At 45.1% G+C, this 16,748-nt stretch overlaps 1 protein-coding gene across 2 annotated transcripts in view; it reads left to right on the top strand.

Moving 5' to 3' along the window:
• The first annotated feature begins 11,234 nt into the window (after positions 1 to 11,234).
• ADAMTS6 (ADAM metallopeptidase with thrombospondin type 1 motif 6) overlaps positions 11,235 to 16,748 on the top strand; it is a 190,285-nt gene continuing 184,771 nt past the window's right edge. For both annotated transcript variants that reach the window (XM_075269810.1, XM_075269809.1), the window contains exon 1: positions 11,235 to 11,612. The gene's annotated coding sequence lies outside the window, so the exon portion shown is untranslated. The remainder of the gene's footprint in view (positions 11,613 to 16,748) is intronic.

Raw genomic sequence — 16,748 nt, 5'->3', positions numbered from 1 at the left:
CTCCCAACTAGGCCCATTCATTGGGTCTAATCCGGAGTGGAGTGCGCAACTGGATGCTGATGCACTGCACCGGCATTCTGTCGTGGCTGCCCATTTTTTGGATGGGAACCGGAGGCGGCCTCCGCTTCAGGTTCCGGTCCAAAAAACCCCATGTGAACCTACCCTTAGGGGCCATTCACACAGAGAAAAATGGTGAGGAATTTGGTGTGGAATTCCAGCGCTGAAAAAAAAAGACTTCCATTGACTTCAATGGGTTCCTTTTTCTGCTAGTGAAAAAAATGCTAGCAGAACGCATTGAAGTCAATGGGAGGCTTTTTTTTCAGTGCTGAAATTCCACACCAAATTCCTCACCATTTTCCTCCGTGTGATTGGGCCATTATTGGTTACTACACATAGCTACAGGTTATCCCGATGTGACAAGGTTCAGTGTCCAGTGTGTACATTAATTAAAATGTGACGTTTACAATGAGTGTCCCAAAGGAGACAACCCTTTTAAAGGAAATATTAAGATGCACCTTCTTGAAAAGAACTACTTGTCTCTTTCCTTCAATTCAAGGCAGGAGCTATAAGCAAGGTTCCAGTGATGACAATGAATGCTCATAAATGCGATCCCGGTGCCTGCAAAAGGTAGGATTACAGGTGACATCATCACGCTAAAGACCTTCTTAGTTGCAGTTTGTTGAAATGTTACTTTTTCCTTTTCACAGAACCCACTTCCCCTGTTTTTCTTCCATGCGATGCTGACAGACACTATTCATTCACTGAACAAAACACATGGTGAGACTGCAAGCCCGGCTAATCGACTAGAAGGAAAGAATGTGTGTTAGGGATCAATAGACATTGCCATTATTGTTCACTCTGAACATAAACATATACAATAATCATTCTGGATCTGTCAGTCGCTAAGGCGGCGTTCACACCTGCATTGTGATTTTCACTTTTGGGGATACTTCTTCAATGTAAATGTCTGAGATAGGGTAAATAGATAGTGAACCCCACTGGGAACAGGGGCGGATGTGAAGGGTGAAATAAACCAATTTAGAATACAAATAAAAATAATAACACACACTATCACAAGCAATTGATACACAATGTGTGTTAGAATATTGTATATTTTTATTTTATAAATACTCTTAAAGGGATCTTATCATTAAAAGTAAATTTTTTGTCCCTAACATGTCAGAATTATTCGTTCGGTATATAATCCAGTTTTCGTCGGTATGCAAATGATTTCTCTCGCAGCACTGGGGCCGTCCCCAATGCTGCGAGAGAACTCTCCAGTGCTGTCTCCATCCTCTTCAGGAACGGGTCTTCTTCGCGTCTTCTTCCGGCGGTGGCTTCAAACTTCTAGGTCTCGGGCCTAAGGCAAAGCCAACTGCGCATGCTCGCCGACCACAAGAAAATGGCTACTTACACAGTATTGTGTAAGTATTGCTTTGCCCTAGGCTCGAGGCCTAGAAGTTTGAAACCACCACCGGAAGAAGACGCGAAGAAGACCCGTTCCTGAAGAAGATAGAAGCGGTGTTGGAGAGTTCTCTCGCGGCATTGGGGACGCCCCCAGTGCAGTTTGAACGCTGAGGACCCCCCCAAGTGCTGTGAGAGGACTCATTTGCATACTGCCGAAAACCGGGATTTATACCAAATGGCGATGCGGAGAAAACATCTAAATGTAGGAGACAAATAGCCTTTCTTAAGGCTATTCCTGCGTGTTAGGTACAGAAAAAATGACTTTTAATGATAGGATCCCTTTAAAATCCAATGATTCCTGAATTATTAGGTCTAATTCCTGGTTGTATTTTTGGATATCCTTCTATATCGCCAGTTAAAGGCCTCATTCAGAAGGATTTTATGTAGCCATGTTTAACTATTTATATTTCAATTGTAACACCTCAACCCCCTGTGCTGAATGTACAGACATAAATTTCAGCAGAACCGGCCAGATAGGAGATTATATGTGGTTTATTACCCAGTGCTGATTCCTCTTTCTTTCTGCAACACAGTGGACATGTTTTCTTGTATAGGTTAGTTCTATTAAATTCTTGCACATAAGATAGCAGCCTCCACAACTTAGGGCGGGTTCACACCAGTGCCCGGTCTCCACTTTATCCTATCCAGCCGGTTTCCGTCTTCTGCCCGAGAAACTGAACAGGAGACGGAAACCCAGCGGTCAGTTTCCAAACCCATTCACTTAAATGGGTTTGCAAAGTGACCGCCCGTGAGCGTCTTGTGCCTCTCTGTGGCGAAACTGTTTTTTTTTCTTTAACAAAGTCGGACATGCAGGACTTTGTTTTCGGTTAAAAAAATCTGTTTCACTGTGGAGAGGCAGAAGACGCACACAGGCGGTCACTATGCAAAGCCATTCAAGTCAATGGGTTTGAAAACTGACCGCCGGGTTTCCGTCCCCTGTCCAGTTTCTCGGGGCAGAAGACGGAAACCCGCCAGATTGGGCACAGGTGTGAACCCGCCCTTAGTGTTAACACGACTGGCTGGCTAAGGTGTAAGCTTCCATAGCTCTCATTCTCCTCCATGGGAGTTACACGGGCAGTGTAGAACATTACTGCTTACTTTCCCACAGGTCCCACCTCTGGGGTTGGGACATCCATCTTGACACCGATTTGCTCAGACAGGAATACCCCTTTACATCTGATGTCAGGTCAAAAAAGAATTGGGCATGTTGTATTTCAGCTTTGGGAGATAGAAGGAAGAGCTTTATTCCCATTGAAAATACATGTACACTCGACCAAGCATGTGTGCAGAGGTGTAACTTATAACTCCTGGGCCCCAAAGCAAAATCTATGTTGTGCCATTTTGAACAGTGATATATTCTATTTGGCAGAGGAATATTTGGGGCTCTCTCAGAGTCCGGTGACTGCTACTGTTGCACCTCCTTTAGTTATACCCCTGTATGCATGTGTGTGAAGGAGTCAGGCCCGGTTCACATCTACGTTTGGGCCATTCTGTTCCCTTGTCGGCATTTTTCGTGCGGTAAACACATAGACCCCATTATAGTCTATGGGGTCCGTGGGTTTCCTTAAGTAACCGCTTATTCATGTGGATAGAATTCTGTTCGGGGGATCACCAAGCGGATTCCCTAAACGGAAACCCGAATGCAGATGTGAACCAGGCCCCAAAAGGCAGGGCTGTCTTTTGAACAAGTGTACATCTACATCTTAATACAATTGGGGAAGGAAGAAGGGTTTGTGTTAAAATTCTTATACAGAGATTCATTTGGATAATTATTCTGGTTAATTCCAAATACATTTACGATTCAACTCCAAACTTAATAATGTTTTTGAAAAATCCCCCATTCTTAAAATGATGCAATGCCTCTCCTTATTATATATATATTATGTTATATGTTAGTGCCAATTATAAAATAATACGACTTGGGTTCTTCCAATGATGAACTATAAACTAAATTTTCCTGCTAAAATCCTCTGTTTATTCTCAATCAGCTAACACCATCGGAGTAAGTGATCTCGGCTTAGTAAACACGTCTAGATCAATCTTCTAATTTAGGACGTTGTTGGCAGTCAGAGATATTTTAAGCCTTTTTAGCACAAAAGCTGCATATCTAAAATCTTAGCTATCTTCTGGAATGAAAAGAAGCTCTGGACAGCTCTGTCTGACCTCCCCCATCATCTCCCCGCCTGAACAATAAGGAATAGGGGCTCTTCTTCAGATGCCTGAGCCATTCTAGTGAATCCTCTGTTTATCCAGAGCAAATACAGAAAAAAAAAAACAAGAAGGGTCTGAGATGACAGTGCAGCAGGGTTATTACCACAACGGTGGCAGGGTGGCCTGCAATTAAAGGGGTCAACCATCATACCGGCATTTAAGAGGAATTCAATTACTATTTAACCCCTTCGGCTCCGGGGTCAGCAGTACATTGCACAGTAGTAGTGACACTTGGCAACCAGAGGATCTGTCACTTTTGTAAACGATGTGGCCATACAAGGTGACCCCTGTACGTCACTGTGACCGCAGCAATGCTTTGTATGCCCATCACTGATACTGATTGACAGATTGATCTGATAACCACAATAGACGGAACAGTGTAATGAATGTATTATGGGGTTGTATTTGTTGTATAATGAAAATTCTTTGCTTGGTTGTTTTCCGAACACCAATAGGAACATCATATGTGATGGGGGAAGAGGGTCTTCCATTCTCAAATATATGCAGGTCCCCATAGGTGTGCTATACATGTCTAGAATTGGAAATTCTCTTATATTTATATTAATAATTAATGGGGATCTGACCAGTGAGACCAGCAAAACTCCCAAGAATGGGGGTGTTTTACAACCATTCTGAATGTAGGGGGCGCCAAGAACTTCAGTGGGAGATTTTGCATATCTCCGGCATTCCCATTGGAACAAATAGAGCTGGGGAACGCGTTCTGCATCTAGTACTACAGTCAAAACAGAGGTAATAAACCCCCATTCCGGGGACTGAAATCTGCAATTTATCCCCGATCCTATAGATAAGGGAAAAAATAATGCTCGTGGCAAACTCCTTTATATAATAAGGGCATGGGGAAAAATTACTGGCACAATCATCTGGTAGAGAATATCTACTGGAAAAAGGATAGGGAATACCGAAATCCAACATGTCCAAACTTTCTTCCTTCTGATGACAGACATTAGTGGACAGTCCATCTGATACTAGCGAAAACATATACATTTTAACTTTCATCAATTTGCCCATTGCTACAAATGACCCTTAGACAGCAATGTGATTTGTCATATCAAACTGTAATGACTTCCTATGGAAATGACTCGGAAAGAGAAACCAGCGTTGATGTAAAAATGAGGCATGTGGGCTGCCGGAACAAAACCTCTAGAACAACAGATATAAGACATATATAGATGTAACCTTCCAAATCGAAATATATAGATGTAAGGTCTGAATGTAACAGCATCTTTACGTTATACGCCTGACTACTATCATTGTTCTAAAAAGATATTACATGGTGTATTCCTATAAGAATCCTAAGGGTGGGTCCACACTACCACTACTCATGTTGGTCACTCTCATCTGATACAACAGCCTGCAGGTTGGTGAACAAGCGTCATGGGAACACCCCTTTAATGATTTCTATACGTCTAAGGCTGCCCTTACATGAACGTACGTTAAATCTGCAAATGGTCCGCAATAGAGATGAGCGAACACTGTTCGGATCAGCCGATCCGAACAGCACGCACCCATAGAAATGAATGGAAGCACCTGTGACGCTAACTTTGCCGGTGGCCGGCCGGCGTCACAGGTGCTTCCATTCATTTCTATGGGTGCGTGCTGTTCGGATCGGCTGATCCGAACAGTGTTCGCTCATCTCTAGTCCGCAATTATGGGTTCTCAATTGCAGACACGTATTCAGTGCGGCCTCCGGATATTGTGTGCAGGCGACCATTTTTTTTGTGGCCACTTACGCGAGCATGCGCAGTACGCTCCTGTAGTTCTATGGCTGCCCGCATGTGAAGTTGGCTCTGTCCGAGGCTCACTGGCAAAGCTGACTTGCGCATGCGTTGAATTTTGACCCCCCGTGCACCGGAAAAAGACGTGTGAAGAGGCCGTTGCTGAAGAAGATGAAGGCGGTGCTGGAGAGAGTTCTTTCGTGGCATTGGGGATGCCCCCAGTACCGCGAGAGAACTCATTTGCATACAGACAAAAACTGGGATTTCAAGCGAACGGCAGCGCGGCGAAGACATCGAAAGGTAGGAGAAGAATAGGCTATTCCGACGTGTTAGTGAGAAAAAAAATGAGTTTGAATGATAGGATCCCTTTAAATAACCCCTTTAAGGATACACTGCATTTTTGTTGCAGATTCCAGAATCCAAACTGATTTTTCATACTACTGACCTACACAATAGGTCATCAGTATATGACTTGTTGGGGTCTGACACCCAGACCCCACACACATAGGTTATTCTAGGTACCTCTGGGTGCTGGAAGCTGCTAGTGAATGGGGAGCGTGTGCAGATATTCAAGTAATAGAAGCAGCGCAAGATCCCTGTCCACTGCATAGTAGATCTTGTTAGGGGGCATTCTCTGTCTTGTACTATTTATGAGGGGGTCTTATAGCTGCCATTGTTAGGGGGCACTCTCTGGTACCACTTACGGGGACCTTTAGTTGCTTTTTTAAGGGGGAACACTCCGTCTAGTACTATTTATGGGGGGTCCTCCAGTTGCTATTGTTACGGGACACACTGTGTCTGGTACTATTTATGGGGGGTCTTGTAGTTGCTATTGTTAAGGGGAAACTCTCCATCTGGTACTATTTATGGGGGTCCCCTAGTTGCTATTTTTAAGGGGAACTCTGTGTCTGGTACTATTTATGGGGGGTCCTCTAGTTGCTATTGTTAGGGAGCGTTCACACTACCGTCGGTGTCCGACATGTAGTGTCCGCTCAAAATCTGTCACGGACACTAGGAGCGGACACTAGATGTGTCCGTGACACCTGTCATTCACTTGAATGGGCATCGGGTGCGTTCTTTTGCACTCCGTGCCCGTCCTTCCCTGTCGGCATGTAAAGATGTCCGACTTCTCAAGCGGACAGAAAAACCCTGCATGCAGGGTTCCTCTGTCCGCTTGAGAAGTCGGACATCTTCTCTTGCGGACAGGGAAGGACGGGCACGGAGTGCAAAAGAACGCACCCGATGCCCATTCAAGTGAATGACAGGTGTCACGGACACATCTAGTGTCTGCTCCTAGTGTCCGTGACAGATTTTGAGCGGACACTAGGAGCGGACACTACATGTCGGACACCGACGGTAGTGTGAACGCCCCCTTAGGAGACACTGTGTCTGGTACCTCTTATGGGTGTCCTCTAGTTGCTATTGTTAGGGGTACAGTCTCTAGTACCTCTTACAGGGACCTCTGGTTGCTATTGTTCGGGGGGGCCACTCTCCATCTGGTATTATCGATGGGGTTCCTCTAGTTGCTATTATTAGAGGGGCACTCTGTGTCTGGTACTATTTATGGGGGTCCTCTTGTTGCTATTGTTAGGAGGGCACTCTCTGTCTGGTAATATTTGTGGGGTGTCCTCTAGTTGCTATTGTTAGGGGTGCACTCTCTAGTATCACTTACAGCACTTAAAGGGACCTCTAGTTGCTATTGTTCGGGGGGGCCAGTCTCCGTCTGGTATTATCGATGGGGTTCCTCTAGTTGCTATTATTAGAGGGGCACACTCTGCCTGGTACTATTTATTGGGGGGGTCTTCTAGTTACTATTGCTAGGGGTGCACTCTCTGGTACAACTTACAGGGACCTCTAGTTGTTATTGTTGGGGGGGCACTCTCCATCTGGTACTATTTATGGGAGGACCTCTATTTGCTATTGTTAGAGGATACTCTGTGCCTGGTACTATTTATGGGGGTTCTCTAGTTACTATTATTATTGGTGCATTCTCTGGTACTATTTATGGGGGTTCTCTAGTTACTATTATTATTGGTGCATTCTCTGGTACTATTTATGGGGGAGTACGCTAGTTGCTATTGTTAGGGGGCATGCTCCGTCTGGTACTATTTATGGGGTGTGTGTGCTCTAGTTGCTATTGTTAAGGGGCACTCTGTGTCTGGTATTATTTATGGGGGGTGTACTCTAGTTGCGATTGTTAGGGGGGCACTCTGGTACTATTTATGGGGGGATCCTCTAGTTGCTATAGTTAGGGGGGCACTCTGGTACTATTTATGGGGGGATCCTCTAGTTGCTATAGTTAGGGGGGCACTCTGGTACTATTTATCGGGAGGTACTCTAGTTGCTATAGTTAGGGGGGCACTCTGTCTGGTACTATTTATGGGGGTCCTCTAGTTGCTATAGTTAGGGGGGCACTCTGTGTCTGGTACTAGTTATAGGGGGGGTCCTCTAGTTGCTATAGTTAGGGGGGCACTCTGTCTGGTACTATTTATGGGGGGTCCTCTAGTTGCTATAGTTAGGGGGGCACTCTCCGTCTGGTACTATTTATGGGGGGTCCTCTAGTTGCTATAGTTAGGGAGGCACTCTCCGTCTGGTACTATTTATGGGGGGTCCTCTAGTTGCTATAGTTAGGGGGGCATGCTCCGGCTGGTGCTATTTATGGGGGGGGGGGGGTTCAAGTTGCTATAGTTAGGGGGGCATGCTCCGGCTGGTGCTATTTATGGGGGGGGGGGGGTTTCTAGTTGCTATAGTTAGGGGGGCACTCTGTCTGGTACTATTTATGGGGGGGTCTTCTAGTTGCTATAGTTAGGAGGGCACTCTGTCTGGTACTATTTATGGGGGTACTCTAGTTACTATTATTATTGGTGCATTCTCTGGTACTATTTATGGGGGGTAGTTGCTATAGTTAAGGGGGCATGTTCCATCTGGTGCTATTTATGGGGGGAACTCTAGTTGCTATAGTTAGGGGGGCACTCTGTGTCTGGTACTAGTTATAGGGGGGGTCCTCTAGTTGCTATAGTTAGGGGGGCACTCTGTCTGGTACTATTTATGGGGGGTCCTCTAGTTGCTATAGTTAGGGGGGCACTCTCCGTCTGGTACTATTTAGGGGGGGTCCTCTAGTTGCTATAGTTAGGGGGGCACTCTGGTACTATTTATAGGGAGGTACTCTAGTTGCTATAGTTAGGGGGGCACTCTGTCTGGTACTATTTATGGGGGGTCCTCTAGTTGCTATAGTTAGGGGGGCACTCTGGTACTATTTATGGGGGGGTCCTCTAGTTGCTATTATTAGGGGGGCACTCTCCGTCTGGTACTAGTTATAGGGGGGGTCCTCTAGTTGCTATAGTTAGGGGGGCACTCTGGTACTATTTATCGGGAGGTACTCTAGTTGCTATAGTTAGGGGGGCACTCTGTCTGGTACTATTTATGGGGGTCCTCTAGTTGCTATAGTTAGGGGGGCACTGTCTAGTACTATTTATGGGGGTGTACTCTAGTTGCTATTATTAGGGGGCACTGTCCGTCTGGTACTATGTATGGGGGGGGATACTCTAGTGGCTATAGTTAGGGGGGCACTCTCCGTCTGGTACTATTTATGGGGGGTACTCTAGTTGCTATTGTTAGGGGGGCACTCTTCGTCTGGTACTATTTATGGGGGGGGTCCTCTAGTTGCTATAGTTAGGGGGGCACTGTCTAGTACTATTTATGGGGGTGTACTCTAGTTGCTATTATTAGGGGGCACTGTCCGTCTGGTACTATGTATGGGGGGGGATACTCTAGTGGCTATAGTTAGGGGGGCACTCTCCATCTGTACTATTTATGGGGGGTACTCTAGTTGCTATTGTTAGGGGGCACTCTCCGTCTGGTACTATTTATGGGGGGTCCTCTAGTTGCTATAGTTAGGGGGGCACTCTGGTACTATTTATAGGGAGGTACTCTAGTTGCTATAGTTAGGGGGGCATGCTCCGTCTGGTACTATTTATGGGGGGTCCTCTAGTTGCTATTATTAGGGGGGCACTCTGGTACTATTTATGGGGGGTCCTCTAGTTGCTATTATTAGGGGGGCACTCTGGTACTATTTATGGGGGGTCCTCTAGTTGCTATTATTAGGGGGGCACTCTGGTACTATTTATGGGGGGGTCCTCTAGTTGCTATTATTAGGGGGGCACTCTGGTACTATTTATCGGGAGGTACTCTAGTTGCTATAGTTAGGGGGGCACTCTGGTACTATTTATGGGGGGGTCCTCTAGTTGCTATAGTTAGGGGGGCACTCTGTGTCTGGTACTATTTATGGGGGGTCCTCTAGTTGCTATAGTTAGGGGGGCACTCTGGTACTATTTATCGGGAGGTACTCTAGTTGCTATAGTTAGGGGGGCACTCTGGTACTATTTATGGGGGGGCCCTCTAGTTGCTATAGTTAGGGGGGCACTCTGTCTGGTACTATTTATGGGGGGTCCTCTAGTTGCTATAGTTAGGGAGGCACTGTCTGGTACTATTTATGGGGGGGTCCTCTAGTTGCTATTGTTAGGGGGGCACTCTCCGTCTGGTACTATTTATGGGGGGGGTCCTCTAGTTGCTATTATTAGGGGGCACTGTCCGTCTGGTACTATGTATGGGGGGGGATACTCTAGTGGCTATAGTTAGGGGGGCACTCTCCATCTGTACTATTTATGGGGGGTACTCTAGTTGCTATTGTTAGGGGGGGCATGCTCCGTCTGATACTATTTATGGGGGGGTCCTCTAGTTGCTATAGTTAGGGGGGCACTCTCCGTCTGGTACTATTTATGGGGGGTCCTCTAGTTGCTATAGTTAGGGGGGCACTCTCCGTCTGGTACTATTTATGGGGGGTCCTCTAGTTGCTATAGTTAGGGGGGCACTCTGGTACTATTTATAGGGGGGTCCTCTAGTTGCTATAGTTAGGGGGGCATGCTCCGTCTGGTACTATGTATGGGGGGTTCCTCTAGTTGCTATTATTAGGGGGGCACTCTGGTACTATTTATGGGGGGTCCTCTAGTTGCTATTATTAGGGGGGCACTCTGTCTGGTACTAGTTATAGGGGGGGTCCTCTAGTTGCTATAGTTAGGGGGGCACTCTCCGTCTGGTACTATTTATGGGGGGTCCTCTAGTTGCTATAGTTAGGGGGGCACTCTGGTACTATTTATAGGGGGGTCCTCTAGTTGCTATAGTTAGGGGGGCATGCTCCGTCTGGTACTATTTATAGGGGGGTCCTCTAGTTGCTATAGTTAGGGGGGCACTCTGGTACTATTTATGGGGGGTCCTCTAGTTGCTATAGTTAGGGGGGCACTCTGGTACTATGTATGGGGGGTTCCTCTAGTTGCTATTATTAGGGGGGCACTCTGTCTGGTACTAGTTATAGGGGGGGGGTACTCTAGTTGCTATAGTTAGGGGGGCACTCTCCGTCTGGTGCTATTTATGGGGAGGGAGGGTTGCGATTGTATCTGGTACTACTACGGCACTGTACTGCTAGTCTCACACGTGCATTAACCTACCCCGTGACCAATATACTGCCCCCTATAGGCAGCGGTGTCTATAACCACACATAGACGGTAACATAAAGCTCATGCAGCCACTCCCAGCCCGCCGTCATAGGCCCGTACGGAGTCCCCCGCCGTGAGGCGAGCTGCCCGTGACCCCACTGCTCAGTGTCCCGGCAACCCAGCAGCAGCACTGCGGGCCCGAACCGTCCTCCTTCTCCCCTGCCTGCACCCCTACATCCCAACCCCCCGCCCAGCAGTGAGCCGCACATGCGCGCTAGAGGGGGCCATGACGTCACTCTCCCCTCCCACTTGCTGAGCTGCCAAAAAAACTGATGAGACCTAAAGTTGGCTGCTGGCCGATAGTGAGCTATGAGTGGCCGCTCCAGCTCCTGCACAGGGCTCTCTGCACTCTCCACAGCCACATGCACTTGCACTGAAAGCTGCTCATACAAGGCAAAGCAGGAAAACACACACAAAGCAATAATAATAGTAGTAATAGCTGCATAATGCTGGCAGCACTGTGAGCACCCCTGTAATACCCCTGTATAAGTGCCAGAGGATGGTGGTGGCACCAGGACAGGGCTGCTGCTGCTGCTGCTGCTGCTGGATGCTGCTGCTGGAGGAGGATATGTCTGGTGTCTGCACAGGGAATACACAGTGAATGGGCAGTGTCTGTGCTTATTGCCACTAATAGAACATGAAAGAGGTAAGAGACCATTCCTGCTATCCATCCTCTACACCCTACACTGCCTGTCTGTGCTGTATGCCCTCTCTGATTCATAGGCAGAGCTAGCTCACTGCCCATTCTGCCTGGATGGCATGCTATGACTCTGTGCATTGGGGATTTGGGGATATGTCATGTCAATATTCATGCCAGTATTGCAATTGTGTTATTTTAGGTGTAATTTTTTTTATTACTATTGTTACGTTGTATCCTAAACACCTCAATGCTGCTGAATGATAGAATTGTCACAGTTTGCAAACTCTCCATAGGATGTCAGCACTGTAGACTATGAAGAAGAAAGAAGCAAGTGTCAAGGGGCTTGCAAACTAATGGGGAAATGTCAGCAGTGTAGATAGGGAGTTAGATACTGGATCATGTGCATAGGTGAGGTGGGAGCTTTGCACTTTAGTAATTTGAGGTCAGCAAAAGATGAGGAGCTTGCAATCTAATGTAATGAGGTCAGCCGTGTAGATATGGAATACGATTCTGAATTAATGTCAAAGAGCTTGCAATCTAATTGCATGGGTCAGCAATGTAGATCTGGTAATAAAGGCTGAGAAATGCGTATAAAATAAGTAATTGTCAGAGAGTTTACAACATGCACATATGACATAAGATGCTGAGTAAGTGTCATGGAGCTTGCAGTTTAAACATATAGGGTCAGCACTGTGGATCTGTAATGTGTAGTAGGTAAGAAGCAAGTGTCAGCTTGATGATGTCAGCAGGGTAGATATGCATTGTCACCTTAAATCATATTAAAAGGTAAGGAGCGAGTGTCAGAGAGTTTATAGTCTAATCTGATGCACTCAGTAGGGTAGATATGCATTGAGATTTTAAATTATATTAAATGGTAAGAAGCAAGTGTCAGTGAGCTCGCAGTCTAAATATATGGGGTCAGTGTTATAGATCTGGAAGTAAAGGCTAAGTAACATAGAGAAGGTAGGAAGTGAGTATCAGAGCTTACAGTCTGTCTTGATGATGTCAGCAGGGTAGATATGCACTATGTTAGATCATAGTAAAAGGTAAGAAGCAAGTGTCAGACAGCTTAAATCTGTTTTGGTGCGGTCAGGAGGGTAGTTATTCATTGATATCCTACATTATTTTAAAAGCTTTGAAGTGAATGTCAAAGAGCTTACAATCTAATCAGATGAAGTCAGCAGTTTAGATATGCACTGAGATCGTAAATCGTAATCTGGTAAGGGCGGTAGGGTAGATAGGCACTGCAATTCGAAATCATATTAAAAGGTAAGAAGCAAGTGTCAGGGAGCTTACAGTCTAATCTGATGATGTCATCAGTGAAGATATGAAATGTAATGCTAAACCCTCTGGAAAGGTAAGAAGAAAGCATCAGGGAGCTTGCAATCTAAAGTGGCAGTGGAGAAGAAAAAGTTCAGTACTTAAGCAGTGGAAACGAAGCCAACTTTTATGCTTCATGTATTAGAGAAAAAAAAAAAGTCTACTTAAGAAGTCAGTCAGACAAGTGCATAGTTTGTGTCTGGACTCAGACGGGCAGCATTAATGTGTTCGCTCAGTCTGATGCTCTAGGATATGTTAAGCTCTTAATAGACTAATCAAAGAGATGTAAGAGTGTGGTTTTCATTTTCATCTGGCCACTTGGGATCTACGAGACTTTTAACACCACAGCGTCTCAGATATGTGTGTGTGTATTTATGCTGCAGCGATCATAGGGAGTGCAGATTTTGGCTGTGGAGGGCTGAATTGGAGGAGAATGTATATAGAAGGGTTATGTGAGGTTGAACCCCACACTCGCCCCCCTTGCTTCCAAGCTGAATTTCACTAGACATTCTATTTGGGTGCCAGAGGTCTACGGGACCCACAAGGCAAGCCAGTCCTGCTGTGACTGTAAAGAATAATTTATAGGGTTATTAGCAGTTTTTACTTCTCTATTCTGCAGCTGTAGCTTTATACAGCAATTTATAGGTGCCATACTGCCAATGTATTGACGTAGCCTGGTTTTGTGTCTGGTCCACTTGTCTTACAACTGGGTAATGTAGTCTTGGAGATGCTTCCTTACGATTACTCCTAGGATTGTCATGGATGATAGTAGTAGTAGTAGTTGTTCATTGAGCAGTGGAGTTATTATAGTCATTGCCTAAATGTATATACATCCCTCATGGAGCCTCCTTTCTACCTGTATGTAATGTGTTTCTTGGGCTTTGCTAATTTCTTCCAGTCTTGCACTGTAGATGGTGAGGAGCATAGAGAAGGATTGTTATTATCTGAGCTGCCGGTGTGTAAGGCAGTTTGGGATGGTGCCAGCTGTCTGGGTCACACGCGTTTTATCCAAATAGATTTAGCGCTGCTGATGGATGGTAAAGGGAAGATCAGCTGGAGCTAGGCTAGACTCCTGCCTCCCCCTGTATGTGGTTGTAATTTTCTCCACTTTATGAAAATAGCAAAGTTCATGAAGAATTAAGAAGGAAATGGTCTTTTAGTGATAGTGTTACATCATGTATGACAAATTAAAGCAAAAGTAGCAGAACTGTCTGCTCTGAAACACAGAGGCGAGACGGAGCGTTGTGTGGGGTTGTGAACTGTTACATATTTTGGGTTTTTTGTCTACTGTCTACATATCAGGATGACCAAAATTATATGTTATAAATTATGAAGCGAATGGCATAACAAAGGATTAAGATACTCTGGAGTGGTTAAATACAGTCGGCATTGGGATGTTCATGGCTACTTAATTCCATTAAAGTGCTTGGCCCATGACTTAACATTTGCTTGGGGCCCTACTGTTGGAACCCCACTGATCACAAGAGCAGGGTGTTCTTTGTCCCCCATTTAAACAGACTGGTGGACATGAATGCTCAGTTCCTGTTCATCTAAACTGTATGACCCTTTCCTATATAGTCAAGTCTAGCTCCTTTAATAAATAGGATGGGGAGGAAAGGAGCAGTCCTTCACGACTTAAAGGAACAAGGCAATGTCACCTTCTGTGCCATTGCTATGATCAGGCTTTGCAAAAAGAATGAGGAATGAATTCACTTGAATTTGCTTGCCAATATTTTCTGTCTGACCAGGCTGTGTACTGTATATGCCTACATGTGGTGCTACTGTAACAGAGTTTGACTCATGTAACGCCAACTCTCACGAAGTTGCAGTATTCATTGATCCCAGTGGAGTTGTAAGCCGCATCAGATCACATTTCATGTTTCAACGCTTGAGCCTCCATAGGCCAAGTCATAGACTACAGCGTCTGGTTGATCTTTTATCTCCTGTCCATTGGTTTGGATTGTGTCTTCAATGGTATTACAGTCAAGCTGCCACCCCATCTTGACAATGTTGTATCACAATAAACCACTAATGGTTGTTGCATTGTATGACAGTGCATCTGTTCAGACACATGAGATAAGTGTCGTTGGACTGCGTCTTTTCTATAGTACAGTACATTGGATCATTTGAGCAAATGATCTGACCATCGACATGCCAGACTAAACTGACTGATCAGAAAAAATGAAGACTTGCAGAAAGGGGCAAATGATCCGACCTTCAATGTACCAGGCTAAAATGGCAGATCAGGGGAAGAAAACTACCACTTCCACTAAACGTGCTGGATGTCAAAATCTGCCTTTCTGGATGCCATTTATGTACGGGACCTTTACATCTGTTATTTTAGCCAAATGTAATCCATAGTCTGAAATCCTAAATCAAATTCTGGATTAAATAAACCTTAAATAATTAAATAAATGTACATATTAAAGGTAAAATCAGATTGACAAGATCTCTCGGCATTTTGCTAACCTACTGGCCATGATGGTTTTATAGATCTGCATGGTGGAGTTATTGTACCCAGGTAAGCAAGATATTAAGCCCCAAATTTTGACACCCTTGGAAATACTCATTCTTTCAGGCCCGTTTTTTTTGTCATCAGTGCGATTCGTTAACTTCTTTAGCCTTGTGATGTCTACTCCAGTGACGTACATAAGGATTAATGGCTTGAGTTGCACAGACCAGATAAAATAGTTCTGTAAAACAGCTGTGCAGGAGAAGCTAGCTCCCGCTTCTGGATGGTTTGCACAGTTGACACATTAGCTGCAAGCATTTCCCATTTTATTGTAACCTGTAGCAGACAGAAATGCATGTGTTAAAAAGATAAAGGGCTTGTAATGTCTTTTAAAGGTGCAGCAGCATTAAACGTGTGTTCCTCTAGGCTATGTAGCTATAAAGATCCTTCAGTGCTTTTTACCATTCGCATTGAAGGGTATTGGAACCCTACGGAAATTCTAGATTTTATTATTGTGAGGTTGGTTACTCTATGTATGATATTTTCATTATATTGTGGGTATAAAATCTTTTAGCTGTGCTTGCAATGTGGATATCCTCCAGCCACTGGGAAAACCAGCGTAAGCTTGTAAATATGGCAGTAAGGCACTCTATAAGTGGATGTATACTGTTGTATGTTGTCGCCTCACATACATTCTTGTCCCATAACCAAAGCTTTAGGTCCTAAATGTCCATACACAATATACATCCTAATATTGCCGGTATGGTGACCTGATCAATGAGCAACCTTAAGGTTTCCAGTTGAGCACCTATTCCTCCCAACTTCCATATACACATGCACTCTTGGTTCTGCAAAGTGTGCATGTGTTGTCAATGGGGGTAGGAAATTAGGTTACTGATAAATTCCACTGGCGCTGGCTGTCTCTCTTGGGAACACAAGGAGTGGGTGATGAAATTTAATATGTCTGATATATGCATCAATCTTTTGAAGAAGATTTGGGAGACTGCCATACACCTAAGGTAGTTGGCCAGCCCAACCGAAACTTGTAGGTTCTGATGACTTTTACGTATGGCTCCATGCACATGACTCTCTGTTTTGTTAGTGTGCTAGCCATGTTTTTCAGCACATTTTCTAGCACATTGACTTGTTCTTTTCTTTGGCTCCTTATACACGATTGTGTATTATGGAGGTCCATATAACGGTCCATGGAGGGGAGAAAGTTCAGAACGGGTCCTATTCCTGTCCATTTTGTAGTCCTGGCTCATTAATTGCAATATATGGGTCTGTAAAGGGCATGGGGACCACGCAGATATCATCCATGTGCAGACCGAGCCGTTTTCTCATGAACCAGTACATGTACGTATTCAGGT

Source organism: Leptodactylus fuscus, chromosome 1 (genome assembly GCF_031893055.1).
Source record: "Leptodactylus fuscus isolate aLepFus1 chromosome 1, aLepFus1.hap2, whole genome shotgun sequence".
NCBI classification, from domain to species: Eukaryota; Metazoa; Chordata; class Amphibia; order Anura; family Leptodactylidae; genus Leptodactylus; species Leptodactylus fuscus.
This window is presented reverse-complemented; position numbering and strand designations above follow the sequence as displayed.